Source organism: Branchiostoma floridae, chromosome 2 (genome assembly GCF_000003815.2).
Source record: "Branchiostoma floridae strain S238N-H82 chromosome 2, Bfl_VNyyK, whole genome shotgun sequence".
Classification (NCBI taxonomy): domain Eukaryota; kingdom Metazoa; phylum Chordata; class Leptocardii; order Amphioxiformes; family Branchiostomatidae; genus Branchiostoma; species Branchiostoma floridae.
In genome coordinates this window covers 19,829,392-19,844,394 of record NC_049980.1, presented here as the reverse complement: position 1 = coordinate 19,844,394, position 15,003 = coordinate 19,829,392, and the positions used below count along the sequence as shown (strand labels likewise).

General features: G+C 40.3%; 1 protein-coding gene across 38 annotated transcripts in view; it reads right to left on the bottom strand.

Moving 5' to 3' along the window:
• The window catches only part of LOC118410340 (myocyte-specific enhancer factor 2A-like), a 55,802-nt gene that overhangs the window by 37,397 nt on the left and 3,402 nt on the right, over positions 1–15,003 (bottom strand). For 31 of the 38 annotated variants that reach the window (XM_035811960.1, XM_035811977.1, XM_035811985.1 and 28 more), the window contains exons 1-2: positions 5,090–5,246; positions 4,629–4,736 (exon numbers count right to left, since the gene is read on the bottom strand). The gene's annotated coding sequence lies outside the window, so the exon portion shown is untranslated. The other 7 variants (XM_035811961.1, XM_035811994.1, XM_035811991.1 and 4 more) reach the window with 6 other exon arrangements.

The window sequence follows — 15,003 nt, the reverse complement described above, 5'->3', positions numbered from 1 at the left end:
TTTATGTTTTATGCATTTACTGACAGAAAAGGAAGGGAACATCAGAGGATGTATAAATGTACATAGCGGCAGTTAAATGTGCCGTGTTTCTTCCTACCGGTATTTTGTAACCCCTCCCAACCACGCGCCCGTTCGCCGTGTAATTCCGCGGCGTGTTACAATTACAATATTACGCTTTTAGCAGGACAAGAGTGGCAGAAAAGTTACACAGAAGAAGTGGCAAGGGTAACCTATAACAGCAACATGTAACTGGAGAAAATGATGCGTTGACAATTTGTGAAATCAGTATGGCTAGAGAAATCGTCGCAAACGTACCGGTATTATGATAATAGATGTTACATTCACTAGTCAGACTTGTACTCAATCATTTCACAGCTTTGGGAGAACAATAACCATTGTTAAGTGATCAACAGGTGTCAAAATATTAAGCAGAGTTTCAAGATATTACTAACACCAGTGACACCAGTAGTGATGACACGAAAGAAGAAGAAGACCAGTATGATATCTTGAGTATAGTTGTAGAAGTGACAATAGTGAGGTAGCATTGAGTAGAAGTGTGCATTGAGTAAAGTTGCAGTAGTGACTCAAGTGTGGTTATCTTCGGTGAAGTTAACATTGTAGAAGTACAGAAGTAGGCTTGAGTGTAGTTGGTAATGAGTTAGTAGGTTTGCATTTGAAACTGAATAAAATCATTGTTTATCAAAAAAATTATTGCTGTTTCATACATCTTAGCATCGTTTGAGTTTGGATCGGAGTTTCTCCTAGGAGAGATCCCGATTGCAATCTGTACTAGGAGAATCGCCGATTCTACTAGTACAGATTGCGATCGGGATCTGTTTCCTATATCTATCGTAGTTTCTCCTAGGAGAAACTCCGATCGTGATCTCTCCTAGGAGGATCGGCGATTCTCCTGGATCGTGATCTCCACTGTGACATATACATGTACAAACATTGATGCTCTGCCAGTCAAGAACTCTGAATAACCCTCTCAACAGCAGTTTGTTGCAGCTCTGGACATGGAGAATATTAACAACTGCTAGCTTACAAGGTGCAGCTGTGCTAAAATGTACAGAGGTAAAGCTGGTGTGACCAGGGTGTTCAAAATGCTATTTGCCCAGGCAGGTCCCATCAGAGGTGGGATTCTGGAGCAGATGGAACAGGTCACACCAGCAACAGGTTGTGGTGAGGGGAAGGCCGGAAGGTAAGGCGACCATGTGGCTTCTTGGAGGGAAAGATAAGGCCAAAGTCAATGGTACATATCAACATTTGAGGTTGTAATACCTGTGTAAACGTACTAAAAACAGTGTAATCTTCATTTTCACTTTCAAGTATTTTTCTTTTGTCATGTTTGACATGAGCTAACAATACATACTATTTAACTCCAGCAAAACACATAAATATAGTTTCATAGTACAGCTTCACGGAAATGATAGTTCCACCTCATAAAAAACACATTCCATCAAGGATTCTACTTTTGACCTTCAACAAGCTAATGGCGCAAATTAGGGTATACTTACTGAAAAATTCGAGCCTTCAGGCTGCATTGACAGACCGCACAACACAAGTAGCAATCGAAATGGATTTCCATAGAACCCCCAGAAGGCTTGAAATAGTATCCAAGAAGAATCAATTACAAGGTATAGTAAAAGCAATACCAATTGCAATACCAACCAAGAAATCACCTTAACCACCACACCTATTCTGCAAAAAATGCCCCAATGTCAACTGTATACATAAAATACAATGCAGGGTATTCTGCACCAACAACCTACCAGCAGGAGGGCTTGGACCACGAGCGATATGAAAAATAATAATACAATGTGTTGTATTTTATGTCAACCTGAGGAAACTCAAATATATTGAAAAAAAAAGCAAAAGACATGACTTTAATGCACATAATGTCAACAAATTTATTCTAATTCAAACAAAGGAACATGAACAAAAGTCTGCCAGTTTGGGTCAACAACAGTTCTTCGTTCGAATCGAACTGTACAACCCGGGGCCGTACTGTAAAATACTGACCAGTCGGAACATTGATATTGACCGTTAATAAGTCCAGATTAAAACATAAACAATAATGCAGCTTCATCAGCTATGCGATGTTGGTCACCTACTGAAGAAGACAAAGTCAAACAAAAATAACATCAAATACATAAGCCACTGGCCAATGCCTACCTTCCTGCATACCTGGCCATTATCCTAAGAATATCATTATCAAGTAAACACAATTTTTTCCCCCCAGAAAACCACAGTCCATCCCAGAAAAGCTGCAAAATACTGGTAAACCAAGGAATATGACAAGGTCAGCAAGTGGTGCCAAGTGGTATACACCAGAACCCAGTAGGTGCCACATAACTTTCTGATTCACACCACCTGATGCAAGAACCAAGCTGCTGTTATCTTACCCTTCTATCTCTGCTTACCTGATTCCACTCAGTTTGGGGCCACCATTCCCAGAGAGATTTATTTATGTATATGGGAAAAGAATACAGAAGAAGATGGCAAAGCTGTCTGTGCATGTATATACCTTAGAGAGTGACCATTTAAGCATCAGTCAGTGCAGCTCAGCAGTGTGGCCCAATCCTTGTCATGACTGAGTACAGGCTTGAAAATGTCGTGTGCATAAGCGGAAAGCAAACACGCACACCTCCAAACAAAACCTCAGAACGGAAATGAAGAACATGGAAAATGGGGGAACTAGAGGATGTGAGCAAACAAGGACGTTGAAAAATCCAAATGAACCTTGAGGAAACAGAACATACGAGTGACGCAGAATGTTCAGCGACATTGTGCAAATTCTTTCCCTGTTGCCAGTGACTGGCATCAACAGTTGTCACATTAAACTGCTTGAATGTCATCACATGTTATGCTGGGGACCAACACATGGGCTGTGCCTGCTGCTTTGATCATGCCATCTGACTCCCCTGAGAAAGCATAGCATGACACACAATATCATATCATTATCACATCCTAGAACTAGCCAGATCGACAGGGGGAAAAGTCCATGCTGCAACATTACTAGTTCTCCAGAACAAGGGAAACAAAGTACTTTTCCTGTATTAAAAGTCTACTGACAAACGTCAAACCAGCTGCTAGTAAATGGGTACCAGAAGTAGCCTGTTCCTAGATCCTGAGAGCTGGACTGGCCGTGGTAATTTGAACAGTGCTTGGTACAGGGCTTGGTGACGTCAAATGGGCACTCATATTCTTTCATAACAGGCTGTTGTAACTTGTCAAGATCCATGCACTTCTTTCCGTCTTCTACAAACACTGGGCCCATCCAAGCTGTAAAGACTATACCTGTCACTGTTTACGAATGCTTAATTCAGACAAAATCTTTTTTCTTTCCAAGAGTAACAGTCCACTCAAAACACTCCCTGCATAGTATGCAATACATAAAATATGCTTTTACACACTACTTTTCCAGGGGAAAATGTGCAATTGCATTAGTCATAAGGACTGAAGGTTTTGTAAATTTATAAACTTATGAGATAAAACATTAACTTTGAAGGAGATCAACAATGCCTTATCACCTTGCAAAACATTTTAAAAATATCAGCATAGTGCCAAAAATGAAAATTTGCACTGTTGAAGACCTTGACCTGTCCAGGTAAGAAACAATGAAAAATGTACTGAAAGATGTTTTTGTTCACACACACTACAGGTGCCTAGGGTGTAGTGAGGCATTCTGTTTGAGTCAACAAACAACAGTCAAGGCTGACATCAGTCAAAACTGGCGACACAGACCCATGCCAACACTGTAGTCCCCAATAGAGGTCCACAAAGACAGATAAGGATGTAAATGTTAATGTTGGAACCCCTCCACAACAACTGTAAATTCACCAATACAGAAATACAGAAAAGAAAACAATACAAGAAAAAAATGTCTTCTTCTTGTTATCTCATATCTGGTCTAAAAGGTATGAAACTATTTATTTATTGGTTTGGCTGCACCGAACACACAGCCAGGGCTGCCCAACTAGCCTATGGCTATTACAAAGGGCTAGCCCTGCTGACAAACACATAAACAATACAAATTTAATGTAGGATAACTTACATTTCATCTAAGAATAACTTACATTTCATCTATGAAACAATTGTATACAAATTGAATGAAAATAGGAAAACAATGCAGAAAAGGCATTAAAAAATAACATTCATATTGACATTTGATAAAAAGTCATTTGTGTAACCCTAGCGTAATTAAAAAGTCAAAACAAGTCACGACTGATGGTCACCCCACACATGAGTCATCCCAAAACCAGACACACCCCACTCCATAGTAGTTTGCCCCACATTTGAGAAGCAACATGTTGTATACAAGGAGATATTGCCAGGATATATTTACAACCCGTGTATCTCAAAAAAGCATATTCAGAGATAAGTCTGGAGACACACGTTACAAATATAGCATCCCACAGAAAGGTTTGCCACTGAATTTAGATCTGGGTCGTGGAATACCCTCCTTCCTAAAAATACCCGGTAACAAACCACAACCACAGTTCAAAGTCTAACTTACCAGGTCCTAAAATAATGCGCCAAAAATATATGTCAAAACGAATGGATCCATCCACTAGTGCGGGTGGTTGAAGTCTCAAGTACCTTGTCGTTATGACTCTGACACTTACTGTAGATAGAGTAGTCGAGAAAGACGCTTCGAAGACACACGTCTTGCACAGACACTTCTTCAACTTTTCTTCTTCCTGCTCAGAAGACGTGGCGCGGGGAGAATCAAACTGTGGGAAGAAAACATGGGAGTGAAGTTAGTACGAGAATATTGATGATTTCTACCGGCACATCCCTTCGATTCGACCTCTGATACGATAACAAGGAAGCGTGGGTCGGTCTGATTTCCTTCAAACTAGAAATGTGCACTGACTACGGCAAAATAACGAGCTACTAACGAGTGGAGATCTCTACAAACCGAGAGTGAAGTCGGACGTGGATAACTGCACTAGCTAACCCAAAGGAGAAAATATGCGCCGCCACTTTCTACTCTCGCGTCCCAAACACACACATGACAGATATCTGAAAATGCCAAACGACTTCTGATTGATTCAGAAAGCCTGCGCTTGCTATTTTTACTGACCAGTGAGGTTGGCGCTGCTCAGCGGAGATGAAAAATCGTAACAAATCTGCGAACGCTCGTGCTATTTTTAGGGAATGGAGGACCCACCGGGAGGAAGCCGCGGAACGATATAAACCACCGAAGTACAATCATGACCCCGGGTCACGCTGTTACTTTCTCATAGATCCACCATAATTTTAACAAAGTAGCTCAAATTCTGTCAAAATATATTCGATCTTTCATATCTCGATACTTTCATAATCCTATATTTTTCACATTTGATTTGTAGAAAGGAAATACTGTGGGACTCATTTGTTTTTGATATGCTAAACAACCGCGGATGGATAGCATATCGACAGGCGGCGTAATTCCCCAAGACGTCATCTGGTTTCCGTCGCAACTGAGAGAGGGGTGGGGAGGGGGCTTTCCGCTTTGTTTTGCAATTTTCGCCCAAACTCAACGCAAAGTAAACATTATAACAGAACTAGACGGCTGAAATTATTCATAGAAAGGTGTTCTACTGTCTCAAAAGATGAGTTACCGACAATTTCTGGCGAAAACCGACAGACAAACAGGCTCTAAGTTGCCTGATCAAGTTACAATGTGGTGACGTCAGCGCTGAAATCGGGCATGATGTCATTGGCGGGAACTTTCAGATCCACATTTCGGTTCCTGTTCACAAATTTCCTTGTACCTTTGGTGAGATTGTGAACAAAACGTGAGTTCATGTTCCTGAAAATGAATATTAAATATCTGAAACATGGTTTGCTAGTTTCGGAATAAATAGAAAACAACATGGTTTGCTTGTTAGTTTTTTAATTAAACGACCTTTCATGATAACGTTACCAAGGAGGTCGAAAGAGGGATTTTTCAGCCTCCTTGTTTATACCAATATAGTCAAGTAGTCAAGAAAGAGTAGAAAGTTATGTACATTTTGTGCACTTCAGTCCCGAAAAATAATGTAAGCCTAGAAAACACAAGTGTTGCACTAGTCTTGGGGAAAAAACTATAAGACCAAAGCCATAAAAAACTTTAAATGTGTTGTTTAAATTGTTCTGTTTTTCAAACCTTCAGGGCAAGACAAGTAGACTGAGGAAACTCATTTTCTTCCTTCATTTCTCTACATTGCTTCTTTGCTGTTATGCAAAAGTTTCAACCTGCCCTGGATTGTTAACTTTTCACCTCAAGATCATATATGATTTTGATATTCCCTATCCTAGCCTGCAAAGAGCATGCATGATTTCTGGGCAATTTATTATGGAGCCAATGGTCAAGCGACCCAATACAAAAAGAAATGGTCAGTAAAATTGTATTATGTACACACTAAAAATGGAAAAAAGGCCCCAGAGAGCCTGCTATGGAGGCTACCCTATCCATACTATATCCTGGCATCATACTGTAAAATAACAGTTCATTGTTGAGTGTAAAAATAGTTTGGTACACAAATTGTTGGCATCCGTCTGTCTCGGAAGACAATGGTAGGCAGACGGGTTTTAAGGCGACCCGTCTGCCTGGCCTGCACTTGGGTTTTTATGGTGAAGGAGGGGTGTGCACGTCCTTCTCGACCCTCTCGTCCACTAGCGCACTAGTCCTACAGGGGCAACTGTATGCAACGTGTAAGACGACCCCAGCAGATGCAGGTTTGTTGTTTGGAGTTTCCGTCTCCTAGGAGGACTTCCGACCAAGGATGCAAGGGGTTCCTCCTACCCGTGACTCATGTGTCATGGCGAGTGCGTCATGCCCGAACATACCCCTATGGCCTGTCACCACCACAAAGGCCTGTCACTGCCATTAGCCGCAGCTAGGTACTCATTCACACCTGAGTTAAGTGGTGTTTTAATAGTTAAGTTAACTCAGGTACACAAATGACAGTCTATTTTCTAACATCCTTGTCTCTTTGCCATCTTATTTAGATTAAATTCTTTTGTAAGACTGAGTTGTGCATAATTTGTCTTTGAAAGGCTTTACCTCAAGGAGATGTAAGCAAATTATGTGGTTGTACAAAATCATTTGAGCATAGATATTCTTTGAAATATACTTGTTTTTCAAAATATTTACAGCTTTCTCTGCTATCTATGGGTAAATTGCTGGTATAATGTAGTGCTACTGTGTAGATAATGATGCAGAGAAAAGCAACTCATGTTTCCTTGAAACAAAGATAGATTAACTGACATAAATGGTGAGATGCTGTGTTGGGTAATGTTTGGACATCATTGCTATATGATATTGGTAGTGACTTGACAACTTGACTTGCACTTCTCTCCGAGGATGGGTTGTGACTGTGAATCAAATGCAGGCATGACAAGGCCTTTCTACCAGGAACAAGCATCACAGAGAACCAGAAAAGTAGTATCCCCCCTGCCGTAGCCTTTGGGCAGTGATTCTTGCAATCAAATGAAAACTGACACATCCTTAGATCTTTCTTATGGACCCCAAGGGGACATGAAAGACCTCAGACAGCGGATTACCCAGCATTATTTCTTCTACTTTACTCCTTAGGCCACACCAATTTTATTTATTGCTTCTCAGATTCGCCTGTCCATTTCTTTCCATTTAAAAAAAAGATTAAGTCCAGAGAAAAAATTATACATGTTTTGCTCACAAACCTGTAAATATTGCCATTCAGAGCTACATACACATGATTTCAGTCTAAAAACCGAATGCGAATTCACCAACATTGTGCATGGCAATATCAATCACTTTTGGTGGATTGGACTTTGGCAGCGTCAGTTGCATTTTGAGACGATCATGAAGCAACAAATAAATTTGGTGTGGCCTTTATAATAAAAGTCATTGAAAATATCACTCCCTTTGCCGTCAATCCATCTTCTCTGCAACAAGAAAAAATTGAGATTGATAATGTCTGACAGGTTCAAAATTCCTGACTGCAATTTGCAGCAAAATTCAAGAATTTAGGATCTTGCAGGTAGAAGAAACTTGCAAGTTTGACATTCCTTAAAATAAAGTATCATCAAAGCTGAAAGTTAATTTGAACTACAAACCATATGATTTCTAATTTGCTAATCAAGCTGGAGGATAATTTCACACTACATTCACTGTGATTTACTGGGAAAAAAAAACTGCCTATGTCCGTTCATCATATCATGGAGGTTTTGTTGATAGAGCCTCCACCATCATGTGGAAAAGCAATACAGTTGTGCTGTTTCTTTGATTTTCCTCCAACTTTTTTTGTCTTTTATGTAATAAACTTAGAACCGAAGGACAAAAATAAGAGAGTGCACTTTGTAAATATCAAATAATCCTCTTCATGGCTGTTGAGCTGGTAAAAACATTAGGCTGTGACATTTAACTATTGACCATTATAGGCCTGATTAGCCTTTACCAGCAGCTCGTGCCCAGCTGCCCACCTGTTCCTCGGAAATCCCAGCAAGCTAGATTTGGTCAGAGCAGACTGGAAAACAGAGTCTTTTGAACAGCTGGAACCTACGCAACTCTCCTCTTCCTGTGATTCTACGAATGGAAAATAATAACTGCACATCAAAACAGGAAAGGTCTGGCAGCCCAATGACATGAGTGGGTGGTGGCCATTTTTGGGCCAGCTTCATTTGTCCAAATAAGGAGAGTTGTCTAGTTTCTTTGCAATCCAGCTGGGAAGTAGAATAACATGAATGCATAATCAGATCTCGTTCCAGGTATTAAATGGGTTTTGGGTTTTCGTTCATGAATGAAGCTTCAAAACAATTTCTTGTCCAGAATATTCCTTGTTTTGACTTGTCTCAAAGAATTGACTCACTTTAGGAACTTGACCATCAATTGGCTGCAAATAATTTAATCCATTTATCATATGATGACCAAATTTGGAACAAGACTGCTACTTCTTGAATAAGGCCAATCACATTCACTTATTTCAACATCTTCAACTTTAAAGGCCCCGTTCATGATGCAAAAAATGAAACGGTTCTATCGGTTAGGCCTGGAAATCTGACAGCAAAAACGACAGGAAACGGTTTGCATTTTGCGTTCACGATACAAACTTGCAAACCGTTTCAGTTCCTTGAAAAGGCAAGGTAATGCGACCTCTGACGCCTGAGGTTGTTGTGATCTTGCCCAAACTTGTACTTCTGTGTCAGATTATTGGTCTTTGATCGAAATTGAACCAATGTCTTACTGAATTCGAAGCTGGGTTCTGTTATGACTTTCGAAATGCCTCTGAAAACATTGTGGTCCCGATATGTGCCATGCTATGACATTTCCACTGGATCTCCTGACACATTACCCTTGCGATATCAGGACTGCTGGCTCCTCAGTCGACCAGGAGGCGGCCCGATAATAAAAACGAAGTTTACAATTGAAAACGCGGCCGAAACACCCGAATGACAGATTAAAAATTGTACTTTTCCCCCGTGGTGCCACCAAATATGAACATACATGCCCGGATGGAAAACGGATTGCGACGCTTTTGCGTTCATGATGCAAATTCGCAATTGCGGATAAGGAAGAAACTGTTTCAATACTACCTCGCGAGGTGGTTCCGAAAAAAACGTTTCTTGTCACTTCAGATTCGTTTCGAAGCGTTCATGATGACAAAACTTCTCCGTTTCAGCTGGCCTAACCGATAGAACCGTTTAATTTTTTGCATCATGAACGGGGCCTAACAGACTACCTACATGGTTCATAATAGACCTGAATGTTAGGAGCCGTCTTCACCAACTTTCTTTGACACTGTGCTTTAGTCTACGCTAAAACTTTTTTGGTCTGATATTATTAGTGGCACCTCTTATGAATATGAGGATGAACTGAACTGAACTGAACACTTTTTTTCTCATATTGTTCTGTTAAAAAATTACCATTATAGCTGACAAGCAAGGAAGTACATTACTTAAAGTTGGCAACTACATGCAATTCATCATCAAGTTAATAAAGACACAAGAACAACTTCAGATAGAGTGATCAATTAACTGATATGTGATTTATGAAGAAAACCTCAGCAGCTGTGAGGATAATAGATAACAAGTGACACTGGAAGTAAGGGATCTTGGCTCCTTGCCCATAAAAGGACTTATGCTGTAGCAGCTAACAGTAATTGCTACATCATACATGCATATATGAGGTGATAAAAAAAAGTTGAAACCAAGGAAACTGACATTTGACCAGTCAATGCAAACATCATAAAACCCCATTGTGGGAAATCTAATCCAATTTTTATTGCTACAAAGGAAGATGCTAATGATATAATTTTGTAATACCACAAGCAGATTATATGTCTATAATACATGCTGTTTCTGAACATCTCCATATTCTCAAACTTTCAAAGACTTATAAGCACTGAAATGTGGTTCTATCCAATTGGAGTCTGTCAAGAGCAGAGAAATCATTTGGAACTGATTTTTACCCCCAAACTTTGTTGGTTGTCTTTTTCCGAGGTCCCTAACTTCATGTTGTATTGTTACTTCCATCCATTCTGACTTTCTCCAACTGTATGTATAGGAAGTGTTGGAACTTACATCACTATGTGAAGTACCTGTTATAACAGCCATGAGGCAGCTTTTGTGGCTTTAATGTTTTTTATGGACTTCGAGCTTTATGGAGTAGGTTGCCATTGTGGTAACTCTGCTATTCATGAGTTTAGGATCATGGAAATGTAATCAAGTAAATCAAGGAGGTTGACAAAGAATTGACCTCCTTGAGTAAATGGTATTTAAGCTGCAAAATATTCAAATGTGTCTATAAAGGCATGCCTTTGCCAAAGGTGGACCTCAGTGGTGTCCTGCAATCTTGGTTGATCTGCACTTCCCACTGAACATTACTCAGAGTAATCCTTTGTATTAATCATCATGATACATTTTCAGTTTTGTGCTCCCCTGAAGTGTTTAAAATGTTTGAGAGATCGATAATGACAGTTGCATGATTCCTCTAAGCTGTATACAGACAACTCTCCACTGTGGCTTGTTTGACCAGAAAATCATCTTCAAAACAAGAGTCAGCACCCTTGTGTCAACACAAGTGGCCCAGGTGCCCCCTGGGTCTGCCCAATGGTGCAGAACTGATCCCACAGCAGGCAGCACCTGTCAATCAGCCCTAAATGGCCCTATCAGTTTCAAAAGTCTTGCAGTTGTGATACATGATACACATCCAACTATTACATCAAAGGTTGTCTTCCAGATCTTATCAAAATTCAAATGGCTATCTGTGGTTGATTAGAAGCAAACCATTGAAAACAATTAACAACAATTAGTAGGAAAAGAGACATGTGAACTGGTCCTGTGCAGAATGTGTAGTAATACCCTTGTCCTTTGCATACACGTTTCCCCTCCTAAAGTAAATGATATTACACTAGCAGCATCCTGCCTGTCAATCATACACTGCTTGGAGAAGCTAATTGTCAGGAGGTTGCTATGGACAGGTGTACACATGGTGGGTGGGACTGTGGCATGTATCTCCCTGAATCAATTTCTGAATGCATAATCAAGCATAGATGTTATTTTCAATATACATGTTTGCATTTTAACGACTTCATGGAGAAAGAAAGAGAATCTTCCATGAAGAGATTGATTTTTTGTTCATAGACATTTGGGAGGATTTATGCTATCATGTGGTCATTTGCATTTTGACCAGGTGCACTTGGCTTATATGATGTCAGCTGTTGCCTGTGTGAGCAGCTATATGTACACGATGTACCAGCTGGTAAGTTGGCAATATATCTTACAAAACTGCTTCATCAAAAGAGTTTGTACTGTGCTATACTCAGGATAAACACTTTTACTAGACCTAGAATATGTCACAGGCTAGAACAAATCTCTTATGAAATCAAACATCTGTCAGTACCAAGGGTCTGCCAGGAGAAGTCATCTCAGGTAACATGCAGATACCTTTATTGTCCCTAGTGTGCCTATCCACATGATGTCTACCTGCTGCTTTTCTGTTATGAAGGACCCTATTCCACGACCAGCTTTCCTTGACTCTATCTCAGAATCTTCAATCAAGTTTAGCAAAGCATGGTTTACGAAAGTCATTTCAACCTGCTTTCTTATCACACGTGGCAGGAAGTCTTCATAATTGGCATTTTTGCAAAGTTAAGGGGTTTTTTTTGGCCTCACCTATTCAGTCACTTGTTTATGGAACCTTTGTCAAAAAGGAAAAGATTGCTATTGTGTGGTTAGAAATCGGCTGTGTGTTAATAGTTAGAGAAGCCTAATGAAAGTCCCAGTACATTTGTACTTGTATTTTGTCATGTAATAAAGCATTCAATATAACAGGTAACTGAGTCTAACGTCACAAATTATCCTCTGCTCCTGTCATTGAGAATAACTAATTGCAGTTTCTGTCATATTACATCTTTCCAGAAAAAAATCATCACTTTCCGGATGGGATTTATCAGGATAGTGAAGCAATCCATAAAGTAAAAGTCGCATTGTATCAAGACAAAGGAAGAAGGCAATTTATGCTTGTGTTAGAAGATTGAAGACAACTGTGATGCATTTGGGATGTTCATCTATTGTGAAGCTTGTAGCTAACCCAGATCAATGCTTACTCAAAGCACAGCATCAGAACTGTTGTTTGCAAAATCTTACCATGTATCAATGTTTAGATACACTGCTCACATGACAAGCCCCAAAGAGGGAACTATCTGGATAAGTATTACATCCTTTCACAGCGGACTATGCTTTAGGTAGACAGTCAGGTATGAGCTCCTTGGTTACCATGTACAACAAATAGACAGGAAAAGAGATAATTTTGACACATAAATATGTTATTTGGGGTAATTTGCCACCAAGGGAGAGTGAAAGGAAATTTGATCAAGTCGCACTTAAGAATCTGTACGTATATCCTCAGGTGCTGGTATTTCAGCTACAACACGTATTTGCTGTATGATTTATAATGAAGTGGGGACTGCAGATATAATCACATATGATGTCGACATCCACTTGAAACGATGGCAGAAAGTTGTTGAACCAACTGTTGCCAAATGTTTGCACTGTATAAGGTGGTCTCAGCATTTTGCACTGTAATCCTCACTACACACCCAATGAAGAAAACAGTTACATACTACCTAAAAGAATGGGGAAAAAACAAGATAAAGGAGAAAACACTTGACAGAACAGCTCTCCACTTTGAGATTACAACATACGCTGTACACGTGATGGATGCATGGGTCTGGTGAAGGGCAGCGAGTATGCCTGTCCAGCTCCGGCTGCGTACATAGTACCCACACATCTTACCAGCTTAACCAGGGCAGTAATTCAACCGATAAACCATATAAGGAATTATGCTTGGCTTCAGGACAGCTTCTCTCAATGGCCATTCAAAACATGCCAGAAGTACTGTATCAGTTTTTAGGTGTTGTTCTGTTTTCATGAAAGATATCAATTCAAACAAATCATTAATGTACAGGTTTGTCTATGTTCCAAAGGTTGCTAAAGCCAGGAGATGGCATTGCCTAAAGCAGGCTCGTGTACTCTGAAACCTACACCCCATTCCAGTGATAACCAGCTCAAATTCCTCCACAGTCAAATAACGGTAAACGTCCCTACGAAGCTTCCCATATACAGCAAAATACCACAAGGGAAGGTCCTTCTGATTAGAAAGAGAGATACAACCATACCTGTGAAAGGTCTGCAAAGGGGTGGAAGCGGTTTTGGCTTGAAGGATCCCTGCTCCTTTATAAGCGAAGTGCCCAGCACTTTCGGTCCTCTTTCTTATGTGCTACTGACTGCTGCTTGTTGCACTAGCTCTTGCTAAAGTGACCAAAGGCATTCCTGCAGAGGGCATTAATACCCAGATATGTTAATACAGATGGGGAGGGAGCACAGTTGGCTCCTCCTATCAGGTTTCAATGATAAGGTCCCATAACTCATCAACGGCCAAGGGTGTTGGGGAAAGGAAATGCAGGGCACAGGAATCAACGGTGAAAAGTTCACTGTAATCTCTTTTTCTCAGAAATAGAGAGAGGCAAGCTGAGCCATATTTCCAATACAACAATGCATTGCCAAGTCAGTCTCTTGCATCAGTGTTATGCAGGAGGGAAGGGCTACGCCAGGGGCAAACTATGATGTATGTGACACCCACCTCTGCCCTTTGAGTATAATAACACATGGGTGAGTGATGCAGCTGTTGGGTTTGACTGAAGTCAGTCTCAATTGCAGCAAGCCAAATCCACAACACTTGCTCAAGATGCAAGTGCAGGCATCCCAGAGGACGATATTAGCCAGATACTGCCTGCTAGCAGTCTTGATCAACTCCCAAGCCTTTTCCTATGCAATATCTTCATAGAGGATTCCTTTTAATGGAATGTACTCTGAGCTTTAAATTTTAATTATCATTAATTGTAGGATTCTGCATGGAGAGAATGCTCGATCCTAAAAACCAATTCTGCACATGCTATAAGAATTAGTTGCACACAAGAATTTGACTCTAAGACTTATCAGGTAAAATGTTTTGGGTCATGATAGGACACACATCAAACCAAGTGGCCCTTTATCTTTACTGCCGGTAATTTTCTTTTCATTTTGCTTGATATTATAAATGGAATATTTTTTCTAAACTTTCTGTCCCTGTCTTTTGTGTCATCTGCATACATGGATTGAGATTGCATAAATTGCATATCACAGTGTTGGTAGCCCAGTGGTATCCAAACCTCAGATCAAGGAGGTTAAAATGAACCTCCTTACTCAGATCGTTCCCTCCCATCATTACAGGTCCCATCACCACAGCTACTGTTTTAGTGCTGAACCCAACACCTCTAAAGCATCTGTTGGCACCTCTATAAAAAAATCACAGGGTCATTTACATCCAAAAAGTTCAGTCCCCCCTCATTATATAATAGGTTCAATTGCTATAATGATAGTCTAGATTAGGTGACAATAGAACTGATTAAGTTAAACACCAGGCAATGCATGCATTATCCCATCATCAGCAGGTGTTGATTAGGGCTGTATGTGTAATGGTTCCTACCATGACTGTTCTGTGTGTGTGGC